At 41.4% G+C, this 26835-nt stretch overlaps 1 protein-coding gene across 1 annotated transcript in view; it reads right to left on the bottom strand.

The window, feature by feature from the left end:
* The window catches only part of rogdi (rogdi atypical leucine zipper), an 88002-nt gene extending 73059 nt beyond the window's left edge, over positions 1-14943 (bottom strand). Inside the window, exon 1 of the mRNA XM_067156880.2 lies at positions 14794-14943. The gene's annotated coding sequence lies outside the window, so the exon portion shown is untranslated. The remainder of the gene's footprint in view (positions 1-14793) is intronic.
* Positions 14944-26835: the final 11892 nt, after the last annotated feature.

Raw genomic sequence — 26835 nt, 5'->3', positions numbered from 1 at the left:
GGCATATCCTTTACTTGGGCGTATAGTTTGTTGAATAATTTAATGCCATTATACCTATAGTCTTCTTGTGTTTTTTCAGCCTAACATGTGGTAAATCTAAATAGTTCCTATATCTTGTGCCATATGAGTGTACATTGCTGCGAGTTGTTAGGTCGATGAGATTTTATTTAGTATTGAATATACTATGATAAATGTATAATGAGGGAAGAGTCATAATTGCAAGGTCTTGGAACATAGTTCTACAAGACTCCCTTGTGGCCTTACCTTTAATACATCTTATTGCCTTCTTTTGCCACTTGAACACATCTTGAGCCTCTGTTGAGTTACCCCAAAACACGGTACCATATGATAAGTGTGAATGAAAGAAGGCATAGTATGCACTCATCATCTGACTACTACTAACTGATCCTTTAAGTCTAACATCCTACAATATCCACGTCAAAGAAAGAGCAGCCGCAGCAATAAAAGCCATCTACAACATTCAACAACCTCAACAAATATCATTGGGTACAGCAATGCTCCTGTTCAGGACAGCCATATCACCAATAGCAACCTATGGGATTAGCATCACCTGGGAAAAACTCGCACTCAGCGACCTGATGACAATAGAAAAAGTCAAGGCCCGATATCTCAAGAGAATACTAGGCATTGGGAAGTCAGCCCCTTCAAGGTTAACATATGTTATAACCAAGGAGGACTACTTCATTGACGATATCAAAACACAGTTTTGTCTACCAAACACCAAGTCCTACGAGAATGCACGCCAAACTTTAAACGAGAAAATGAATGCTATTTGGTCCGACTTCTATTCCACGGACGCTATAATGACGGACGAGTGGAAACAAGCAAATTACGAGCTACGGGACGTAATTACACGTTACGCCACTCATGGATTTCACCACAGATTCTGCCAAACCAAAAACTTCCACCAGCCGAACGAAGACTGTATATGTAACCTGTGCAACGATCATTGTGAAAGATACCATGCACAAAACTGCAAAATGAGGACAACCTCAATAATAAGAATGGCATTAGCATAGTTGACCATCTGTACAAAAACTGTTTTTGCACATTGTGCGCTTTTCATTTAATAATAATAAGTCTGCGAAGCAAAAATTCTAGCCAGTTTTGTACATAACTTTTGCGTCTGTTTGTTCCAGGTTAATTTACACTCCAGATACAATCCCAATAATTTGACAGAACTGTTATCATTATTACCCAGACCTGAATTAATTAAATGGAAGTAGATCACTTCTGTCTTGTTATTATTTAGGATAACTTTATTTGCCTGCAACCAAGAGGATGATTTGTGTAGCATTTCTATCCTTCCTTTCCTCCTCAACATATTTTAAGTCTCTATTGCTTGTTATGATAGTAATATCATCTGCATAGAGCACTGACCTATAGGGTAAATTACTAACAATATCATTTCATTTTGCTTTAGGCTGACGATGACCTAGTACGAGATCGAAACTAGTCCCTAATCATTTATGTAATTTAAACTCTTTACATTTTGTATTGAAAAGATGGACCCAAATAATACATTAATTTACTCTATTGTAACCCATCGTCGCCATAAGATCTATCTGTGTCAGTGTGACGTAGCCTAAAGCAATGTTATAAATCTCTCTCTCTCTCTCTCTCTCTCTCTATATATATATTATTATGGCTTTGCATCGAGTTTCTAATTTAGCCTCTAACATTTATCGTGTATGCAGCAATTCAGACAGGCATAGAAGGAGTGAAGAAAGGTCTTGGAAGGAATGGCCGGAAATAGGTGGCTTGGGTAGTGAAACAGCTGTACCCAACGTCGGATACTCGTTGTCTACGAAAATATATAGAAGTTACAATCCTTTCAAACTGAAACATTTCACCAGATACTGCAGTTCTGCTGGGTATCAGTTAAGTCAACGAAGTGTATTCGTGACCTCTAAGTTCAGACAAAAAAGAAAAACACGAGTATACAGCAGTAGAAAGAGAACAAAAAAAGCACGGCCCCCTAAAATAGCTCACGTTAACAGTCTAGTGTGCAACCAACTAAACAACATCGCCTACACTGCTGCCAAGCGACGCGTCCTAACATCACGGCTTCCTGGATCTACATGACAGACGAAATGACTCCAGGAATTTAAAACTACACTCAAAACAGAATAAAAAGAAATAATATACTATTTATCTTCTGCACATCTCCATTGAAATCTGAAACACTACAAAAAAAAATAGATGACATTGTTGTCTATATCACGATATGGTTATTTACAAACGGCTTGATTTAGTTCAGCGGGAAAGGATTCATGGTTTATTCTGTGAGTCAGGAATGTTAATTTATATCGAGCTCTCTCATTGGAAGAAGCGACTGATTTACTGGAAACTACTATATTTATGTCTTTTAGTTTGTAAATTCCGAAAAGACCGAAAAACGAACAAATGCATTCTAGTGTATTTGATGTAAGTAATGGAAATAAACAAGCAAGTGGCGAATAAGATCAAAGGCAAAGAGGAATTTGGATAGAATGTGGTAAGTTGTGTTCAAGATCTGTCAAGATGGTTGCTGTCTTGAAAGTTGAAGCTGAGAATGAAGGATGGTGTTTGTGGTGAAATTTGGAAATACGTTCACATAAATATGTCTTATGGTTGGGGTCATCTAAAAAGTTGCGTCACGAAATTAACGATACAAAGTGTGTGACGCGATGTTACCCAGCAACCGTGCAGGTTATGATGTGAAATACTGAGGGAAGACCATGACGGAGGGACATGTTATCAATGTTATTAAAGAAGGGCGTTAGAATACAGATGGTCGATGTGATCTTGCAGGCTGTAAAAATGAAATGACGTATGGCTTTTAATGCCGGGAGTGTCCGAGGACAATCGGCTCGCTAGGTGCAGGTCTTTTGAAATGACGCCTGTAGGCAACCTGCGCGTCGTGATGAGGATGAAGACGACACATACACCCAGCCCCCGTGCCAGCGAAATTAACCAATTATGGTTAAAATCCCCGAACCTGTCGAGAATCCAACCCGGGACCCCTGTGACCAAAGGTAGCACGCAAACCATTTAGCCACGGAGCCGGACTTACAGGCTGTGATGGATGGCCATGCATGAGAGTCATTATAGAAGACTGTATTATCAAACAGCACCCATCGTATCCCCTGATCGTCGTAAAAGGAGCCCTAGGGGCTCTTACCTTGGGTAGCGTGGGTTGGTGACCATGGGGGCCTTAGCTGAGTCCGGGCAATGCTTCCGCTTACTTGTGCCAGGTTCTTCACTTTCATCTAACCTATCCGACCTTCCTTTGTCAACTCTTGTTTTATTTCAACTCCGACGGTATTAGGTTGCGAATACTGGGAAGTAATTTCCACGCCCTTCATGTTCCTTGTCTTTCTTTCGCAGATACCTTCGTTTTCCGAAGTGTCGGGCCCCTTCCACCCCCTACCCCCCTTGATTAGTATTAATAGAGGATGTCTGCTTCCTCTAAAAGCAGTAATTATCACCACCATCTCCACCACCACCACTTTTATCAAAGAGGGGCTCATTTTATAATACGCTAGATAACTGATTATTTCATTCGAAGTACTTTCATAGGCCCTGAGTCAGTTACTCGCCCCCCTTCCCCCTTCAATGAACTGAATACGTAATACATGCAATACTGAATCGATGATGCTTGCAGTCTAAATGGGTCCAAAATCCAAGTCATTCCATACAGATGTGCCTTGAAAACGATTCCTTAATGCAAACATCATGATGATGATGCTTATTGTTTAAAGGGCCTAACATCTAGGTCATCGGTCCCTAATGGTACGAAATGAGACGAAATGTAATGACAAATTAAAAGTCCAAAATTCTCCACTGACCAGAATTCAAAACGTGAGGACGAAGAATCGGTGGATCCGACCCGCAATGTCCCACATTCACAGAAACGGGCGTAAAACAATAGTATTACTGACCAAGGGACTGCTTCTAAAGCACAATACTGAAACGATGATGCTTGTAGTCTAAGGGGTCCAAAATCCAAGTCATCGGCCCCTCATGATGGTATTTATCGCTAGGAAAGTAGAACCATAGTACACTGACTGACAGAGCAAATGCAACACCAAGAAGGAGTGGTCAGAACTTTATGCCAATTGCAGGGTAGACTGACGTCACTGAGGTATGCTCATGATGTGAAATGCGCCGCTGTGCTGCGCACGTAGCGAACGATAAATGGGACACGGCGTTGGCGAATGGCCCACTTCGTACCGTGATTTCTCAGCCGACAGTCATTGTAGAACGTGTTGTCGTGTGCCACAGGACACGTGTATAGCTAAGAATGCCAGGCCGCCGTCAACGGAGGCATTTCCAGCAGACAGACGACTTTACGAGGGGTATGGTGATCGGGCTGAGAAGGGCAGGTTGGTCGCTTCGTCAAATCGCAGCCGATACCCATAGGGATCTGTCCACGGTGCAGCGCCTGTGGCGAAGATGGTTGGCGCAGGGACATGTGGCACGTGCGAGGGGTCCAGGCGCAGCCCGAGTGACGTCAGCACGCGAGGATCGGCGCATCCGCCGCCAAGCGGTGGCAGCCCCGCACGCCACGTCAACCGCCATTCTTCAGCATGTGCAAGACACCCTGGCTGTTCCAATATCGACCAGAACAATTTCCCGTCGATTGGTTGAAGGAGGCCTGCACTCCCGGCGTCCGCTCAGAAGACTACCATTGACTCCACAGCATAGACGTGCACGCCTGGCATGGTGCCGGGCTAGAGCGACTTGGATGAGGGAATGGCGGAACGTCGTGTTCTCTGATGAGTCACGCTTCTGTTCTGTCAGTGATAGTCACCGCAGACGAGTGTGGCGTCGGCGTGGAGAAAGGTCAAATCCGGCAGTAACTGTGGAGCGCCCTACCGCTAGACAACGCGGCATCATGGTTTGGGGCGCTATTGCGTATGATTCCACGTCACCTCTAGTGCGTATTCAAGGCACGTTAAATGCCCACCGCTACGTGCAGCATGTGCTGCGGCCGGTGGCACTCCCGTACCTTCAGGGGCTGCCCAATGCTCTGTTTCAGCAGGATAATGCCCGCCCACACACTACTCGCATCTCCCAACAGGCTCTACGAGGTGTACAGATGCTTCCGTGGCCAGCGTACTCTCCGGATCTCTCACCAATCGAACACGTGTGGGATCTCATTGGACGCCGTTTGCAAACTCTGCCCCAGCCTCGTACGGACGACCAACTGTGGCAAATGGTTGACTTTTTTTTTTTTTGCTAGGGGCTTTACGTCGCACCGACACAGATAGGTCTTATGGCGACGATGGGATAGGAAAGGCCTAGGAGCTGGAAGGAAGCGGCCGTGGCCTTAATTACGGTACAGCCCCAGCATTTGCCTGGTGTGAAAATGGGAAACCACGGAAAACCATTTTCAGGGCTGCCGATAGTGGGATTCCAAATGGTTGACAGAGAATGGAGAACCATCCCTCAGGACACCATCCGCACTCTTATTGACTCTGTACCTCGACGTGTTTCTGCGTGCATCGCCGCTCGCGGTGGTCCTACATCCTACTGAGTCGATGCCGTGCGCATTGTGTAACCTGCATATCGGTTTGAAATAAACATCAATTATTCGTCCGTGCCGTCTCTGTTTTTTCCCCAACTTTCATCCCTTTCGAACCACTCCTTCTTGGTGTTGCATTTGCTCTGTCAGTCAGTGTATTTGCCATAGTGCGGTACTAATCAAAAGTAGCGTAGACTCGCGGTATTCCACACATTATGGTACTATTCACAGGTAATGAAATTCGCACCTGTAATACAGACCTATGATGTTTCGCACATTGCGGCGCCATTTACAGGCAACGCAAACCTATGGCGTTCATCACATAAGTGGACTAACCACAGCGACTCATACTATCCCGTGGTGTTCCTCATGTAGTTGGTACTAATCATAGGCAAGCCAGAACCATAGTGTCGCTCATATAGTGCTACTAATCACAGGTAATGTAGAAGCCGGCAACGCGCACTGTTGCTACTAATCACAAACCTATTTGGTACCTAACATAGTGGTACTACGCGCAAGTAAAAGCGACCCATGGTGTTCCCCGCGTGGTGGTACTAATCACAAGTAGTTTCATGGTTCTAATACAATCATCCCTTGGTCTCCCCTCTTAGTTGCCTCTTACGACAGGCAGGGAATACTGTGGGGGTATTCTTCGTCTGCGTTCTCCACCCACAGGGGATAGATGCAAACAAATTAATCGTTAACAACTTGAGTTTCATTTATTAAAAGACATATTTATGATCATTAAAAATTTAATATCATTTTAATGTGTTTTATCTGAACTGGCATCACCTGAAAACGGCTGAATATGTTTCTACGGCTGTTTCTACATGAAAGTCAATATTTCAGCGAGGTAGCTAAGGCAGTTTTGACAATGGAAAATAATAAATAATGGTATTGGCTTTACGTCCCACCAATTACTTTTACGGTTTTCAGAGACGCCGAGGTGCCGGAATTCAATCCGGCAGGAGTTCTTTTACGTGCCAGTAAATCTACCGACACGAGGCTGACGGATTTGAACACGTTCGAATACCACCGGACTGAGCCAGGATCGAACGTGGCAACCGATAAAATTTGTCCCTGTTCTGGGTAAGAACAGTGTTTAAAAACGTATGTTAATGAAATGTATGAAATGGGTACGAACCCGTCTACAGTTGCAATTGGTTGGTTGATTGATCTGTACATGCCGCTCTGAGAATCAAGGATAGCTGGACGAAATTTCTGGATAAAATGTTGAGGATCGCCAGTCACCACTAATTCAATGCGGAAATTAGCACAGGAGACGTCCGACTCGTTGGCTGAATGGACAGCGTACTGGCCTTCGGTTCAGAGGGTCCCGGGTTCGATCCCAATGGCCCGGGGGCTGGGTGTTTGTGCTGTCCCCAACATCCCTGCAACTCACACACCACACACAACACAATCCTCCACCACAATATCACGCAGTTACCTACACATGGCAGATGCCGCCCACCCTCATCGGAGGGTCTGCCTTACAAGGGCTGCACTCGGCTAGAAATAGCCACACGAAATTAAAAAAAGCACAGGAGACCAATGTTTCTGTGCACAGAGAGCCATACGCAGGGAACTTCAACAGCATCATTATGAATTCACAGTTGTCCACACATTACAAGAAGCATATCATGAGAATAGAGTACAGTATTGTTTGTTACCTTCATTACCAATAATATACAGTAGCGCTCAAACGTGCTGCATTGTCTGTAGTTAGCAATGTTATGTGTAGGGACAGTAGAACAGAGCCTTCAACTGAGTTATGCAGTGTACAGCAGCATATTACCATCGTCGCATGCTTAAGATACAGCTGCGTTTAACACGTCGGCTCATAAGTACTTCTTTAAAATATTCCGAATAGTATAATCGTAAAGTTGAATGGTTATATTTATGTGTGTTTATTTTTAAAGGTTGTTGACAAGAAAGAAGTGTAGACAGCAAACCGAAGTCGGATCAGCCTCGTAAAGCAACCATACGGGAGAATATAATTATTCGGAAGCAATCAGTGGTTGATCCCAAGAAATGTTGCTGTCTGGGTCATCAGTCCACAGACTGGTTTGATGCAGCTCTTCATGTCAGCCTATCCTGTGCTAATCTTTTTATTTCTATGTTAACTAGTACATCTACTCTAATCCGCCTACACTTCCCTCAAAAACTAATTGAAGAAGTGCTGAGTGTCTTAAGATGTGTCCTCTCATTCTAACTCTTCTTTTAGTCAAATTTCTCCAAATCGTCCTCCCCTCACCAATTCGATTCAGTATCCATTCATTCGTGATTTTATGTACCCAACTCAACTCCAGCATTCTTCTGTAACACAACATTTCATAAGCTTCTATTCTCTTTATTCTGAGCTAGTTATCGTCCATGTTTCACTTCCATACAACGCCACGCTCCAGACGTAAGTCTTCAAAATCGTCTTTCTAATTCCTATATCAATATTCGAAGTCAGCAAATTTCTTTTCTTAAGAAAGGCCTTCTCTGCTTGTGCTAGTCTTCACATCACGTCCTCCTTACTTCTGCCATCATTAGTTATTCTGTTCGCAAAGTAACAATAATTATCTAGTTCCTTTAAGACTTCATTTCCTGCATCACCTGATTTCATTTGACTGCACTTCATTACTTCTGTTTTGGACTTAATTGTTTTCATCTTGTACTCCTTCTTCAAGACTCTTTCCATACCATTCACCAATTTCTCCAGATCTTCTGCAGGCTCTGATAGAATAACAATATCATCAGCAAATCTCAGAATTTTGATTTCCTCTCCTTGTATCGTGATTCCATTTCCAAATTCCTCCTTGATTTTCTTTATCGCCTGTCCTATCCCAAGAAATATGCAAAGGAAATCAGGGATTGCTTGCAAGAGCACCACAACGGGATCTTAATGTTTCCACTGCCAAACCTCATTTAGCAGTTACTGATGCGAATGATAGACGACCTGCAAGAACATCACCTATCAGTCTAAACTAAACTATAGAAAGGCCAGATTAGAGTTTGCAAAGGTATGTGACGTGGAAGAGTAACGATTGGTCAAAGGCGTTATGGAGTGACGAAAGTAAGTTCAACCTCGTCTCGTTTAACGGTATCAGGTATATTCGTCTACCAACGAACCAGAGAAACAGTTATGTTACCAAGTGCCAACCATTAAACATGTAGGCGGTAACATCATGGTGCGGAGTTGTTCTACACACAGAGTTGGTCATCTCTTACGAAACATAAGGGATAACGGCTCGTCCATATATCGTGACATCCTAGAATGTTACATAATACCACATGGAAAGAAGAATATGCCTCGAAATTTGATACTTCAACAAGACAATGGTCTAAAGCATTCCTCCCGCCATGTGAGGAATATGTGTTCAGAGTTTCAAGTTTTGGATTGGCCAAGCCAGAGCCCAGCCCTGAACCTACCATTGAAAACATCTGGGAGAAATTGGGAACATGCATCATTTTCAAAAATATTTTTTTTGAAAAGTACACTAATGAAATAGTACGTAAACGTATTACATTGTGGTATGTTGCCTTGTTTTCTACCATTAAAAAAATATTTAATAGTGCCTTTCCGCAAGGCGAGTGAAACGGCCTCTGACGTAAGCGGCGCGCTGTGACGTCACGATCCAGTACCGCATGGAGCTCTACCAGCCGTTGTGCATCAGCCGTTGCTAAAAGCCGATTGTTTATTATTCATGATCGCGAATAACTTCGATATGACAGAAGAAAGGTTCAAAACAGCACAGTCAGACAATCTACCATGTATAGATGTCGTCATTCTTGAAAAATGCGACTTTTGTGGCCGCAGAAATTCGCGGATAACAAGCAAGTTTGTAAGTGGCGTCTTTTATATACGTGCAATGTACTGTAAACCATAGTATTAGGATAACAACGAACCTGGATAGATATCACATCACTTTCAACATTTCCTTCTAGACTGATTCCCCTATTAAAGAATAACATTACTAATGCTGAAAGCCCGAAAATGTAAAGTAAGAAATCGGATTTCAGCACTAACATAAACATATAGGTAGCATTATAGTACTAGTCCGCTTCTGTGGTGTAGTGGTTAATGTGTGCCACTCCCGGAGGCCCGGTTTCGATTCCCGGCTCTGCCATGAAAGTTGAAAACAAATAGTACGAGGGCTGGAACGGGGTCTACTCAGCCTCGGGAGGTCAACTGAGTAGAAGGGTTTCGAATCCCACCTCAGCCATCCTCGAAGTGGTTTTTCGTATTTTCCTACTTCTCCTCCAGGCACCTAAGGCCACGGCCGTTTCCTTCCCTCTTCATTGTCTATCCCTTCCGATCCTCCCATCCTCCAACAAGGCCCCTGATGAGCATAACAGGTGAGGCCCCCTGGGCGAGGTAATGGCCCTCCTCACCAGTTTCATCACCATACTCAAAGTCTCACGTTCCAGGACAGTGCCCTTGAAGAGGTAGAGGTGAAATCCCTCGCTGAGTCCGAGAGAAAACCAACCCTGAAGGATAAACTGATAAAGAAAGAAAGAAGGAAAGAAAGAAAGATCATAGTACTATAGGGCTATAATCTATCATTCCCAAAAATATATATATTTATGGTTGGGACAACTGGCCTACCCACTTTCGGGGCCCATGAAAGAGAATTAAATATCTTTGTGGAGGGAAAAAGTTAAACATGATAAAGGTAAATATGACTTCATCTAGTTTTCACAAGTCGGGCTGAGTGGTTCAGACTGTTGAGGTGCTGGCCTTCTGACCCCAACTTGGCAGGTTCGATCCTGGTTCAGTCCGGTGGTAGTTGAAGGTGCTCAAATACGTCAGCCTCGTGTCGGTAGATTTACTGGCACGTAAAATAACTCCTGCAGGACTAAATTCCTGCACATCGGCGTCTCCGAAAATCGTAGAAGTAGTTAGCGGGGCGTGAAGCCAGTAACATTAATTACATTTGGCTTTTAACAAGCTGAGCAGATCAGGAAAGAAAAGTGTCCTGGTGACATTTTAGTCGCTCAATACAGGAATGTCTTTGGGTGCTGTGACTTTATTATTTTTTTTTTTTTGCCGTTTGCTTTACGTCACACCGTCACATAATGGCGACGATGGGACAGGAAAGGCCTAGGAATGGGAACAAAGCGGCCGTGGCCTTAGGTACAGCCTCAGCATTTGCCTGGTGTGAAAATGGGAAACCACGGAAAACCATCTTCAGGGCTGCCGGCAGTGGGGTTCAAAACCCACTATCTCCCGGATGCGAGCTCACAGCTGCGCGCTCCTAACCGCACGGCCAACTCGCGCGGTATTTTTACCCTTCGGTTTATTGACTTGGCTTGTATAACCTAAAACTTAGGCTAAGTTGGATTATATTTTAAACACCTACATCACTATTTTCACCTGTGTGCAATTATGTTATTTATTTCATTAATATTATGATAATTATTATAATTGAGCATTGTTAACTTATAAGACTCCAACAGACAAGCATTGGTTTTGTGTAGAGTTATACATTTGTTAAATTCACGTCGTTTCCTTTCATGCTGTACACGCCTATTCTTTGTTACATTATAGGGTATGTGCTATTGCACATCGGAACTCTACATCATTTATAAGTTTTCTGCCTCACTGTCTGCGCAGGATTCATTTTAAGTCTAAAATATACCACTCAGATTATTATCCAATGTATAGACCTCGAATTTAACCATACTAGACACTAACGTAAAGTAGAAATACGCGAAGTGTATCCTGCTTCTCACAGCACACAACGTGTTATTTCGTCTGCTAATTGTCAACCTGTACGATGACGTCAGGCCAATGAGATCGCGTACTTGCGTGACGTGACATTTTCGTAGATTTTTATCATGTTTGGAGTTATTATTTGTACATTCTGATCACATTTTTGAATTCTGCATGCAATTTTGTATCAGATTAGCATATTTTTAATTAAAACCCCGGATCATGCATGTTCCCTATTGGAGCGATATGGGCTCAAATAAGGATCAGTTCTTTGCTGCTTTACAAGAGAAAATTACCAACCTTCCATCCGTATTTTCGCAAAAACTTATGGATTCTATGCCACGAAGATGTGCTACTTCTTGTACCTCAGCATCTGACAATGTTGTTGCGTATTAGGTTCGCCAGGTTTTTTAAATGCCAATAACGGACAGATCATGTCGACACGACATAACGACATTTACTCAAGGAAACACTGAGATATAATTTACTGTACTATAATTACACTGTATTACAGTACTTTGCTGTTTCATTTTCTACATAAAAAGTTTAAAACACGTATTTTTCTTCACTTTTAGCCTTTTTTTCAAAAATACCGAATCTCTCTTAATCAAGTCATCAAATTTCTGACAACAATGATCAAAATTAAGTGAGACATGAATCTCCGACTTTATCACAGTTGCTGAACATAAATTCCTTTCATCATTTCTTTGTTTTTAAGAATAAAAAACAAAACACTTTCAACATATGCATTCGAAGCAGGTGTATTTAGAAGATAAGTACTAGAGAACCCGTGCATCTCCGCAGGATTCGGTATAAATAGGTCAGATAACTCGTCTTGATATGCCTGCCATGGTCATATTGATTTTTGCCTGTCCTTTTCAATGGTTTTATGAACACTTATTACCAGTAATGCAGTTTATACCATTCCTTTCGACCATTCGGGCGTATCTAGATCTTAACATTTTCAAACGATTTTGTCCGAGATAGTGCCGTGGCTGAATAGTGGTTCGGGTAAGTCGACACCCACTTTTTCAAGTGATTGTCCCTTCGCTTTATTAATGGTCATACAGAACAGAAGGTTAGTCGACTTGATACCTTCCTGTCTGTAAGTACGTAGATTGTTTTCTCTTAGCAACGTGTAAGTTATTAGGAACGTTCTGCCATCTGTTGAGTATATTCAGAAGTTGGCGAAGGTCAGAGAATCAAAGAACATCTAGCATCTTCCATCATCAGACAAAGTGTATCCTCTCCGGCTTCACAGGAAGTAATCAAACATGGCTTCATGCAGTGATATTACTAAGGATGATCACATACATCAGAATATTAATGAATTTGTTAGTCGCTTATCAAACTGCTATGTACAGAATATATTGCGGGTTAGAGTAAGTCTTCGCCTGCAATTATTGGAGTGATCATTTAATGATTTGATTTAATGATTACTTAAAGTCGGATGAACTTACAGACCTACCAATGTCCCATGATTCACCGCCAGGTATTTCCGAAGAGACTAAAACAGAAATGAAGCAGATCGGTCCAGTAGAACGGAGGACCGGATTTACCAAAACTGTTTTTAGTAAACTCTTTTAATACACTGACTGACAGTGACAATGCAACACCAAGGAGGAGTGGTTCGAAAGGGATGAAAGTTGGGGAAAAAACAGAGACGGCACGGACGAATAATTGATGTTTATTTCAAACCGATATGCAGGTTACACAATGCGCACGGCATCGACTCAGTAGGATGTAGGACCACCGCGAGCGGCGATGCACGCAGAAACACGTCGAGGTACAGAGTCAATAAGAGTGCGGATGGTGTCCTGAGGGATGGTTCTCCATTCTCTGTCAACCATTTGCCACAGTTGGTCGTCCGTACGAGGCTGGGGCAGAGTTTGCAAACGGCGTCCAATGAGATCCCACACGTGTTCGATTGGTGAGAGATCCGGAGAGTACGCTGGCCACGGAAGCATCTGTACACCTCGTAGAGCCTGTTGGGAGATGCAAGCAGTGTGTGGGCGGGCATTATCCTGCTGAAACAGAGCACTGGGCAGCTCCTGAAGGTACGGGAGTGCCACCGGCCGCAGCACATGCTGCACGTAGCGGTGGGCATTTAACGTGCCTTGAATACGCACTAGAGGTGACGTGGAATCATACGCAATAGCGCCCCAAACCATGATGCCGCGTTGTCTAGCGGTAGGGCGCTCCACAGTTACTGCCGGATTTGACCTTTCTCCACGCCGACGCCACACTCGTCTGCGGTGACTATCACTGACAGAACAGAAGCGTGACTCATCGGAGAACACGACGTTCCGCCATTCCCTCATCGAAGTCGCTCTAGCCCGGCGCCATGCCAGGCGTGCACGTCTATGCTGTGGAGTCAATGGTAGTCTTCTGAGCGGTCGCCGGGAGTGCAGGCCTCCTTCAACTAATCGACGGGAAATTGTTCTGGTCGATATTGGAACAGCCAGGGTGTCTTGCACATGCTGAAGAATGGCGGTTGACGTGGCGTGCGGGGCTGCCACCGCTTGGCGGCGGATGCGCCGATCCTCGCGTGCTGACGTCACTCGGGCTGCGCCTGGACCCCTCGCACGTGCCACATGTCCCTGCGCCAACCATCTTCGCCACAGGCGCTGCACCGTGGACACATCCCTATGGGTATCGGCTGCGATTTGACGAAGCGACCAACCTGCCCTTCTCAGCCCGATCACCATACCCCTCGTAAAGTCGTCTGTCTGCTGGAAATGCCTCCGTTGACGGCGGCCTGGCATTCTTAGCTATACACGTGTCCTGTGGCACACGACAACACGTTCTACAATGACTGTCGGCTGAGAAATCACGGTACGAAGTGGGCCATTCGCTAACGCCGTGTCCCATTTATCGTTCGCTACGTGCGCAGCACAGCGGCGCATTTCACATCATGAGCATACCTCAGTGACGTCAGTCTACCCTGCAATTGGCATAAAGTTCTGACCACTCCTTCTTGGTGTTGCATTTGCTCTGTCAGTCAGTGTATATAGATATTTGGAACGGTATCTAAATTAACTTAAGCGAAAAAAGTATCACCCATAGTGTAGAATCGCTAGATGAAGAATTATGATCTGAAATGGAGGATCGGTAAATGCTACTGTAAATAGATAATTATAACCATGGCAGAAGCGAGTTGTTTAAATATGGTACAAAGGGGCGTCCCGTATGTTGTTAAAATGGGGCAGTACTTCAGACCATTGAATACGGGTTATCCCGTCTAATACGGGACACCAGGCAACTCTATTGGGTACTGACGTATTGTTCCAACAACAAAATACTTTTGGTCCACAAAGTTTTAAGTTTAATTTTAATGAAGATAGTTACGTTTAAATACGCGTTATGTTAATACTGAATCGATCATAAACATGCATGTGTTTACGCTGGTTTTTAAAAGAGGCAAAAGAATCAAGGAGACGAGACTAAAATCCGCGACCCGGTTGGAAATCCAACCCAGAACCCTCTAAAGAAAAGGGCGGGACTTTGACCATTCAGTCAAGAAGCTGGACTAGCCAAAAATGAAAAGAATTACAGTAATTACCTAATTTCCGTTGACTTTCCATGCTGAGAGGCCGCCTCTTCACAAATTCTTTCTTAGTTGACGCTGTTCTCTGTAAATCAGTCTGTGTCACTTGAATATTGAACACGTAAGCTGCTACGTCTTGCGAGCTACAAACATGTTCTCTGCGATCTGGCCGCAGAGCCAACTATGGATGGAACCACGAGAAAACGCATTCCATCGGTCCTGTCATCAACCAAGTGCGCACCACCAAGACGTCAGCACAGCAGACGTAACAGGAACTTGTTTCCTGGAATGAGTCATAGCGTGGCGGAGTTCCCTCTTCCACGTGGCATAGGCAGCATCAACAACGCCTACCATCGTACAACCAACTCAGGATCACCATACATATTTCCTGATGGCAAATAACGAAAACATTGATTTCTTTACCTTAGAAAACGAAACACCGCAGCCATAATGGTGGCGGTTCGTGAAATTTTACTCCTCTGCCGCCATCTCAACTCCCCCTCTAGCCCATTTTTCACTGATCAACACCACGATATTTTAGATGAAATAGCACAATTTATATAAACAAATAATAATCCGATGACAGTATATGGTGACCAGAATCACCAAGAGAATTATATATACAAAGGAACAGTAAGAGTAACATTAGATGGATCACGCCTCTTCAGTGATGCCTAGGCCATCTATGACAGCTGATGGCAGAGCTGTTGAGGATCCAACCAGCCTTAGGGCTGAAGACTGAACATACATACACAGAAATAAAGAAGCTATGAGGAAACTACAAATTACAATAGAAGATTAAACAATAAAATATACAAAATCAAGAAACTGACAAACAAACCAGACTACAAATGAAGATCAAGAAACGGACAATGGACGGGTGATTTCAGAAAGAAAGTTACGATCCTAGGGAATGTAGAAGTACTGGGCAGACAGGGAACTAAAAAAAACAGTTATAAAAATAAAAACCTCTAACACAATATCAGAAGTTAATTTCTGTAAAAAATGCCTGAACCGATCTAAATCAGAACCGATGTCCGGAAACAAGATGGATTTTCTCCACTACTACTCAATCTAGTTCTGGAAAAAGTGATTCGTGAATGGTAAAGAAGAAACTATAGGGATAAATACTGATGATGATGCTTGTTGTTTAAAGAGGCATAACATCTGAGTCCATCGGGCCGGGATTAATACTGACAGACTTCTTAAAAACACAATTCACTTTTTTGTTACTTAGATTTTGCAGATGACATTGCAATACTTTCTAAGAACAGACAAGAAGCAATCAGGACCACAGAAAAACTTCATGTAATAGTGCAAAAGCCGGAATTCAAAATTAATTTGAATCAAATGCAGTAAATGGAAGGGACTAAATCAAGATTTAAAAATCAACCATCAATAGCCAAATTCGAACAAAATCTTCCAACTGGATAAATTCAAATACAGTGGTGGTCAAAATAATAGAGCCACCTGGCAAAGGTTTAGAATAAAGTGCAAATTTATTACTAGACATGTTTGTACTATGATGGAAACAAAATTTTACGTTGTACAGGAACCATTACAACAGAGTCGCATTGTACCACAGTCAGTTATATAGATAACACAACTGAAACTAATCAATAATATTCAAAATAATACCAGACCACAGGGTAAAAAAAAATAGAGCCAATTGACACAAATATTTTGTACTTGATCTAAGTCTTATGAAATTTACAGGAACAGTCGTTTATGCATAGGAGTGCGTTAGTACTTCGTGGTGTAACCCTTATTTTTGAGGATTTCCCTGCACCTCTTACCCATAGAGTCGACTAAACGCCTGCATTCGTCGCTGCTGATCGCATACACGGCTCTCTGGATTTCTTCCCAAAGTTTATCTAAAGACGTAGCTTTTGAGCGGTCAATTCTCTTGTCTACGATCTCCCATAAGTTCTCGATGGATATTGCGTCAGGGGATTGAGGTGGCCACTCTAATACTTCGATATGGTGATATTGAAAAAACTGCCTTATGATCCTTGCAGTATGCTTTGGATCGTTATCGTGCTGAAATTTCCATTTCAGCGGCATTTCCTCTTCAGCATAAGGCAGCATCACATTTGCTAAGATGTCGTTGTACATTTCTGCGTTCATTATGCCGTTGATACGGTGTATTGGACCAAGGCCATACCATGAAAAACATCCCCATACCGTAACACTTCCGCCACCGTATTTCATAGTTTTTAAAGTGTACTTGGGATTAAATTCCTGGTTTGGTGGGCGGCGCACATAGACTTTTCCGTCTGAGGCAAACCTATTATACTTGGATTCATCGGACCAAAGGATGTTCCTCCACCAAATATTGGGTGTGTGTTCATTTCTCCGGGCGAAGGCCAACCTTTTCCGAACATTAGCTTTTGAAACATGTGGCTCCTGTCTCGCAATGCGCCCATTCAATTTTGCGGATCTCAGTCGTCTTTGAATCGTTGAAGTTGATGGTTGAACATCATTTTTGTCGCTAAACAAAATGGCTTTCAGTCGTGGTGGTGACAAAAATGGGTTTCTTTACTTCCCTAGTGATGAGTCTGTCTACGCGAGGAGTAGTTACACGAGGTCGCCCCCTGTTCCCCACCTGCGGCTTTGTTTGTTTTGCCAATCTAATGGCGTTCTGGACTCGTTTTCGCGAAACGTGTAAATCTTTGGCTATTTGATTCATGGATATCCCACTTTTGAACATCCGGAACATTACTATACGACCATCATCACTTGTATGCTCTGCTCTGCCCATCTAGAAGAATGTAAACAAAACCAAACGTCAGTTTACATACAAAATAATATTGAGTGGAGGTTTGTTGACAAATAATATCGCTAGCCCCCAAAACAACTGCAAAAAATCAATTTGAACGGGATTTCTGTAAAACGGCTGTATTATTTTGACCCATAAGATTCTTACCTTTATGCCTCTTTTCGAACGTCTAGCTCAAACGCTTCCTTTCGCACGACTACAGACAGCAGCGATGTCTTCCCTGATATTGTCTAAAAGGGACTGACAACACGGCACTCGTGGAGATTTTGCGAACTAATAGATATCCTAGTTCTTAATCTCGTCAATAGAGGTGGCTCTATTATTTTGACCGCCACTGTATCTCGGCGAAATTATTCAATCAGGAAGCAAACAAAGAACAAATGGCAAAGATATAAATGGCTTACAAAATCACCTGCAACAGATATAACTGATGTAAGATTACGACACTAGAAAACAGTCGTGAACCCAGAGGTTCATTACGCATCCGAAACCTTGACAATTGGTGGCAGGTCACAAATAAAAATAATATCGATAAACAGGAAAGGAAAATTCTCAGAAAAATTCTTGGACCGAAATGCGAAGATGGAATTTGAATGAAAAGGGAACCACAGGAAATTGATGTTGATGATTATGATGATGATGATGTTTGTTGTTCAATGCCGTATGCTGACAGCTTACAGTCGCGCATTATAATGCACAGATTCAAAAGATTTGGAAAAATCCGTGTACACGACATCAACCTAATTGCAATAGTTCAGAGTGCTAGATATGAAGTGGGAGTACACAGCAAAATTGGTTGTTGAGCGTTTCCAAACAAAACAATGCTGGTTAATTTATAATAATAAATTTCAACTATTTTTATGGAAATATAGTTAGTATGATACGTTATTATGACAACTGAACGCCACAAAAATATACAGCATATGAAAAAAAAATGTTACTAATCAACTCACTTTTTCAGAGGAACTTTCACTCAGACGTCATTGTTTTATTAATCACTTAACTATATACAATGAATTAGTTATTATTACAACTTTATTAAACACCTCTCCCCTCTTACTATTACATATCATGTCATTCATTTCATCTCATTAACTCCTCTGATGAGGCTAATGTCAGGAAGGGCATCCGGTCATAAAAACCCACCACGAGAGATTTATCCCACCTCATACCCGACCCTGTATAGAAACGGGACAAGGGTTGGACAAACAAAACTACTTTATTATAACAGATAATTATTGTTTGCCTTCATGGTATTTAAAATGCACAACAGATGAAAGGAACAAGCAATAATTACATAAATAGACTTATTTTTTCCCCTCTCTGAAGTTAACAATAATTTATGGTAAGTATGGCCATACAAGAGCAAACGCATCGGTTATACGACTGTTAATAACGTATTATTCGTTAATAATAATAATAATAAATAATAATAATTAATAATAATAATAATAATAATAATAATAATAATAATAATAATAATAATAATAATAATACCGGGCGAGCTGGCCGTGCGGTTAGGGGCGCGCAGCTGTGAGCTAGTATCCGGGAGACAGTGGGTTCGAATCCCACTGTCGGCAGCCCTGAAGATGGTTTTCCGTGGTTTCCCATTTTCAAACCTGTCGTCGCCATAAGACCTATCTGTGTCGGTGCGACGTAAATCAAATAGCATAATAATAATAATAATAATAATAATAATAATAATAATAATAATAATAATAATAATAATAATAATAATAATAATAATTGCACTCTGCATTGAGGTGTACCTCCGTGAAAGAAGAATGGTTTATTTCTCGCCATGGTAACTTTAGTAAGTCTCGAATTCTGAAGTTCACATTCATTAATTTGATGGCTTCAGTCCAATTTGGCCCTAAATTGGTGGCACGGTACATTTGCCATGTCACGTGTCAAGGATGCAAACGAGGAGCCAACACCTTAACGACGTTGAAGAGGTCAAATCTTTGTGAAGAACTCTTCCAATGGTCGAATTCGTGGCGATTTAACAAAGCTGACAAGAGAACCTTTCTCTTTTGCGAGTAAAAAGTAATCATTGGTTTTGCTTTAATGACGCGAGCCAAATGCACCGTAAAATACCAACAGTCACTGTTTGTAGCTACCACAGGGATTCAACTGATTGTAGGGAGTATACGAATGTTAAAAGAGAGGTTTGTAGCACACGTAAATTCAAACAATATCAGTCAATTACTATCAATTAATGGTGACATTGCTTCAATTTACTTGTGCTGCAAACGTCTCTTTCAACCTTAACCATATAAGCTTATACACTTAAGGATACAACCTTACTCTTTCTCCCTATTAATACTGAAAGTAGTGAGTTTTATTTTCCTAACCTCTGGGTTCGATTCATACAGTTTACAGACCTTACTTGCCGATACGACGTCTTACTGTTACTCTTAATCTGATGATGATGATGATGATGGTGATGATGCTTGTTGTCTGAAGGGGCTTAACATCTAGGTCATCGGCCCCTAATGGTACGAAATGGTATGACAATTTAAAAATCCATAATCCTCAACTGACCAGAATTCGAAAACGTGAGGACGAAGAACGAATGGATGGATATGAAGTTAAAACAATCAGTGGATCCGACCCGCTATGCCCCACATTCCCAGAAACTTAGCGTTAAACTATAATATTACTGACCAAGGGACTGCTTATAAAGCACAATACACACTCGATGATGCTTGTAGTCGAAACGGGTCCAAAATCCAGGTCATCGGCCCCTCATAATGGTACTTATCGCTAGGAAAACAGAACCATGCTATGTGTCATGTTGTGGTACTAATCAGAAGTAGCGTAGACTCGCGGTATTCCACCCAGTATGGTATACTATGCACAGGTAATGAAATTCGCAAATGTAACACAGACCTATGGTGTTTCGCACACTGAGGCGCTACTTACAGGCAACGCAAACCTGTGGCGTCCTTCACATAAGTGGACTAAACACAGGGACCCGCTCTATCCCGTGGTGTTCCTCACAGAGTGGGTACTAAGCATAGGCAAGGCAGAACCATGGTGTCGCTCATATAGGGGTACGAATCACAGGTACTGTAAAAGCCGCCAACGCACTCTGTTGCTACTAATCACAAACCTATTGTGTACCTAACATAGTGGTATACGCGCAAGTATAAGCGACCCATGGTGTTCCCTGCGTGGTGGTACTAATTACAAGTAGTATCATGGTTCTAATTTTATCATCCCTTGGTCGCCCCTTACGACAGGCAGGGGATACCGTGAGTGTATTCTTCGTCTGTGTCACCCACCTAGAGGGGGTTGTGTGTTTGGTCCGCGAGAGATATTTTATTTCCCTCAAGTCCACCGGGAAGCCGTTTAGGACCCCCTATCCGCCATCTGAGAGTATCACCTATTCCCCTGCTACGCCAGCGTAGTACGTTCGTGGACTCTTCATCTTGCAAGTTGGCACTATATAGTCATAGCTTTTTCGTGACTTGTGAGATTTACGTGTTGCCACTATCGTATTGCAAAAATATCTACTGTTACATTTGCGATTATAAGTAAAGCATTTTTTTTTAGGATTATGTATTTGCTTGTAAGCACAATTGTGCCATGCAATGCAATTAATAACGTAACTGGTGGTAACGTTTTAAAAATTGTAATTTGAGTAAACATTTCTCAGGTAATTGTAATCAATCAATCCTGATCTGCATTTAGGGCAGTCGCCCAGCTGGCAGAATCCATATCTGTTGTTTTCCTAGCCTTTTCTTAAATGACTGCAAAGAAATTGGACATTTATTGAATATCTCCCTTGGTAAGTTATTCCAATCCCTAACTCCCCTTCCTATGAACGAATATTTGCCCCAATTTATCTTCTTGAATACCAGCTTTATATTGTGATCTTTCCTACTTTTAAAAACACCACTCAAACTTGTTCGTCTACTAATGTCATTCCACGCCATCTCTCCACTGACAGCTCGGAACATACCACTTAGTCGAGCAGCTCGTCTCATTTCTCCCAAGTCTTTCCACCCAAATTTTGCAACATTTCTGTAATGGAAATAACCCAGAACAAATCGAGCTGCTATTCTTTGGTCTTTTCCCCAGTTCTCGAATCAAATAACCCTGGTTAGGGTCTTATACACTGAAACCATACTGTAGTTGGGGTCTTACTATTAGAGACTTACATGCCCTCTCCTTTACATTCTTACTGCAACCCCTAAATACCCTCATAACCATGTGCAGAGATCTGTAGGCTACACTTTATTTACAATCTCATTTATGTGATTACCCCAATGAAGATCTTTCCTTATATTAACACCTAGGTACTTACAGTCATTCTCATAAGGAACTATCACTCCATAAACGCAGTGATTAAAACTGAGATAACTTTTCCTGATAGTAAACTCACAACCTGACTTTTAACCCCGTTTATCATCACACCAATGCCTACTGTCAATCTCACAACATCGTCGAGATCCTTTTGCAGTTGCTCACAATCTTGTAACTTATTTATTACTCTATACAGAATAACATCATCCGATAAAAGTCTTATATCTCATTCTACTTCTTTACTCATATCATTTATATATTATATACGAAAACATAAAGGTCCTTGAGGAATTCCCCTCTTAATGATTACAGGATGATCTAAAGCTTCACCTACTCTAAATCTCTGAGTTCTATTTTCTAGAAATATAGCATCTTCCTCATTTTAGCTGTTCTCACTACTCAGACCTCACCCTCTGATATTTCAGGTGCTGTGTGCTTTTGAAATACAGTACACCTTGTATTGTCACAGCTCTGTACATTATAATCCGTGCTTTCTGTTGAGTGCCAGACGCTGTAGAGAAAGGCTGGGGGATGAAAATATCTTCACACTTGGTATTTCCCAGTTAGAGCACCTTCCAGAAACGATCGCATTGTGAATGTTTCATAGATCCTTTCTCAACATTCCTACAAAGCAACTGCTTTGTTTTAAGGAGTTCTCAGTTGAATTCGGATTGTATCGTGACAAGAAGCATTGTGGTAGTCATCTACACGCGCATTTTATTTACTCTTCTCTTTTAGTTATAGATTAGGAATTTATTTATATTCAATGAAGAATAGAATTTTCACGACCTCAATTTTTTACTTATTTGTTTTCTTTTCCTTTAGTGGAGTTCTATATTTCCGACGTTCCTCAGCATATTTCGCTAGCGCGTCCATACCATATACCCTAGCAGGGTACAGTAAATGTAACGTTGATGGTCTCATGATGTAATATTCCTGATCAAACCATGGCTTTGCAGTGCGATCAAATGAAGGTAATATAGTGGAAGCGTGTCGACTGTGTCATTCAATGCTGCTGTCGCTCCATCCAGGTTCCCCAGCCCTATCATATGCATGATTGTTGGAATTACTTCTTTGCTCTTTTGCCATCTTTCCTCATCTATGTGTCTAGAGACTCTCTATATACACGATTCGCTGTCCACGGGTTTCATGGAAGGATCTGTCAGAATGAGGCATTCCATGAACCCAAGGAGGATTGCGTCTGCAAGAAATGCAATAATCCATGCTCTAAATACCATTTAGTGGAATGTGCAAACAGACCTCAATCTCTAATCATAGAAATGACAGAGTGGTGAAAAACTTGATTGTACACAGTATGTTTAATAAATTAATTATAAATTTTTACTTATTTGACTGCGAGAAGTATACATCAGTTATTAATTCACAAAATTATTTTATGGAGTGATTCTGAACATGACTAAACTTTTACGAACTTGCAGTTTTATTGAATGAGAGGAACAATACTGTCTTTAATTTGCATGGCCAGATTTCATTATAATTATGTAAGTACAATATGTTTAAAAATATTCAGTCAATATTAGCCTACATGTAACTATATTATTATTATTATTATTATTATTATTATTATTATTATTATTATTATTATTATTATTATTATTATTAGTTAACGGATGTCTATGTGCTAAAATGTGAAACATATTTAAACATATTTATATTTTACGTGCTAAAATATTTGATAAAATGTTTAATATATTCTGCTTTAAATATCACATAACCACTCACGTTCAAGAGGTAAATAAGTATAAAGTACGGTATTGTATTAAAATATGGTGTTACCAAACGTGCTCCATAAGGCAAATGGATGTCTGTGGATGAAAAAGAACAGTATTGTATATTAATTGTCTACGTGCCATAGTAATTATCATAGTATTTACAATAAAAAGGTAATGCTTTGTTTAAATATGGCAAAACAACCTCCAATCTTTGAAAAACTGTACCAGTTCGCACTCACCAATCACACGCTGGAATATTATTTGCTAGAAGCGGTCTCCGAATTGCAGTGAAGAACGAAGGTGGTGTCCAAATTGAGCATCACAAATGCATGCCGACTATCTCTTAAGAACGCATTACACTCCGCATCACAGGACGTAAGGCATGCGGAGTTAAAGAGAGGAATGTCGCCAACACTCATCATCATCATCAGTCGGTTTACTCAATACTGAACTCGTGACCTCATTTCTTCACTTCATTAGTAACTGCATCCTTAACGAGATTCTTCCATCCTGTGTGGTCTTCAGCTCTTCTTAAGATATTGTGAAGAGGTAGACCGGTGATCTTTGCTTGGCCTAACCATCTACTTGTTGTTCTTCCTCTTGGTCTGGTGCCTTTAATTTTGCCTTGCAGATTGGTCTTTTCTAAATTGTCTCCTCCTCTCCTCAAAATGTGCCGCAGGAACTGGAGGTAACGTTCACTAACGCGGGAAGATAAACGTTTTGTGATGCTCAGTTCTTCTATAATGGAGACATTTGTTGTTCTTTTTGTCCATGGTATACGGAGCATTCTCCGCCAAAACCGCATCTCAAAGGCATCTATTCGGTTTTTGTTACTAGCCTTCACAGTCCAGGTCTCACAACCGTACAGGAAAACAGAAAACACCAGTGATTTCACCAATCGTATTTTCACGGTTTTGAATAATGCCCGGTTCTACCAAATCTTTGTAAGTTTAACCATTGCGGCACGACTTAACACAATCCGTCGTTTTATTTCTTTATCACAATTTCCCGTATTACTGATTATGGAGCCTAGATATGCACAATCATTCACCAACTCCAGATCTTTCAGGCATCCTGTCATTTGGATTGGGATTTGACTTTGTCGGTTGATAACCATTGGTTTGGGTTTTTTTCATGTTAATTTCCTGACCAACATACGAAATAATGATTTTCTCTCTACAGAGCAATTTATCAAGTTCTTGTCCACTTCATGCAATGATTGTAGTATCATCATCGAAGCGTAAATTGTTGATTTTCCTACCAACGATTGAAATTCCACTGTCCCAGCTATTCAGTGCTCTTCTCATTACATACTCCTGCGTAGATGTTGTAGAGTTGGAGTGATACTATTTGCCTGACTCCATTTGTCACACTGAAAAATTCTGAACATTCACCATTCACCCTTACGGTTGCATTACGAATGTTATAAAGATCTTTCTATAATGACTTTAAGTGTTTTGGGACTCCACATTCATTGAGCACTTCCCAAAACTTGTCCCACTTGACACAGTCGATGGGCTTTTTTACAATCAAGGAAACAAATATAGTCAGGGACACAGAACTCGCGGCATTTTTCGCCAACACTAACGCCACCAATTTCACTAACATGAGCACGCTCCAGTACTTCAGTACAGTACAGTACAGTCACACATTTTTAAAATCACCCTCTGTTTTTTCTAATTTCTAATGTTTCTGTTTTTCTTTTCTAATTTCGATATGTGACAGTCCCTGTACCTGTGATACTGATTGTTAGAATGAATTTCGTTTCTTTTCAACAGTACGCACTTCCTTCATTGTTTTGGTTAACATGTTAGTGGCTTTTACACGCATGTCTATCTATGGTTTTACACAAGAAACTCACACTGGCAGATATAAATGCCAAATCTTTTTCGAAAAGCTGTCATTCAGTAACTCTTGAAGAATCCCGATTGAAAATCCATTGCTTTTATGAAGTGCATTCACAACGGATGCGGAATTTTCAAAATTGTCTGCGTAGTACACCACAGCGCTAAGCCAGGTAACCCCATCACATAACAATAGGCAGAGAAGGAAGGGAAAGATCTGAGTTTTTCTCTTTAAACAGATCGATTCTTGAGGGTAATTTTACGAAGGCCATTAGACACTGATTCATCTACTTTAGGATATACTTTTTTTTTTGCTAGTAGTTTGATATCATGCTAACACATTGAAGGTTTTCGGTGATTGAAGGACGGGGAAGGGCTAGGATTGGGAAGGGAGCAACCATGAACTTAATTAAGGCGCAGCTCCAGCATTTGTCTCGAGTGAAAATGGGAAACGCCGACGGGACAACCACATACCATGTATATGATTACATTTTTATCCATTCTTCACGTCACGTCCCTCCGTAAATATCAGCTGCATCGGAAGACTGTACTTAATAAAAGTCGTGTCAACATAATTTCCGATGTTTATTTCATTTTTTTTATTTTTACAAGTTGCTTCACGTCGCACTGACACAGATAGGTCTTATGGCGACGATGGGACAGGAAAGGACTAGGAGTGGGAAGGAAGCGGCCGTGGCCTTAATTAAAGTACAGCCTGGTGGGAAAATGGGAAACCACGGAAAACCATCTTCAGGGCTGCCGACAGTGGGGTTCGAACCCACTATCTTCCGAATACTAGATACTGATGTTTAATGTCTACTAGAGCTAGCCATCCCTATAGTATCAGTTTAAGCAAGCTGCCATGTCTCAGTACAGTATTTGGCCTGTTAATTTTGTCCTAGGTTTTATGCTCCTCCTAACTGCATCATTTTTCCCTGCCTTCCCACTTCATTTGTTACCCTATCTCTCCATTCTTCTGCAGCACCACCGTTCAAATGCGGTTAATCTCTTCTTTTCCTATTTTCCTACTGTCCAGGTTTCACATTCCAAACATATGTTTCGAACAATCTTTTCCTTGTAACGCAACTGATGCTATTTGTGGTAAAGATGCTTTTCTTCCTTACTGAATGCAGTTTTTGCTTGACGGATCCTACCTTTTTATTTCCTTATTACTTCTGCCATCTTTTGAACCTTGCTTCCCAGGTAATTAAATTCTTTCACATCAACTAATGTTTCCCCTTTCATTGTGATTTTTTACTTTTCAGTCTTATTCTTTGTCACTTTAGTTTTCCGTTTATTGATCTTCATTATTTTATGATTCCTTCCATCTTTTTCTAGCATGTACTTAAGATCTTTTTCACTCTCTGCGTCCATTGCAATCCTATCTGCA

Source organism: Anabrus simplex, chromosome 13, assembly GCF_040414725.1.
Source record: "Anabrus simplex isolate iqAnaSimp1 chromosome 13, ASM4041472v1, whole genome shotgun sequence".
Classification (NCBI taxonomy): Eukaryota; Metazoa; Arthropoda; class Insecta; order Orthoptera; family Tettigoniidae; genus Anabrus; species Anabrus simplex.
Note: the sequence above shows the minus strand (reverse complement) of the source record. Positions and strands in the feature narration are given on the sequence as shown.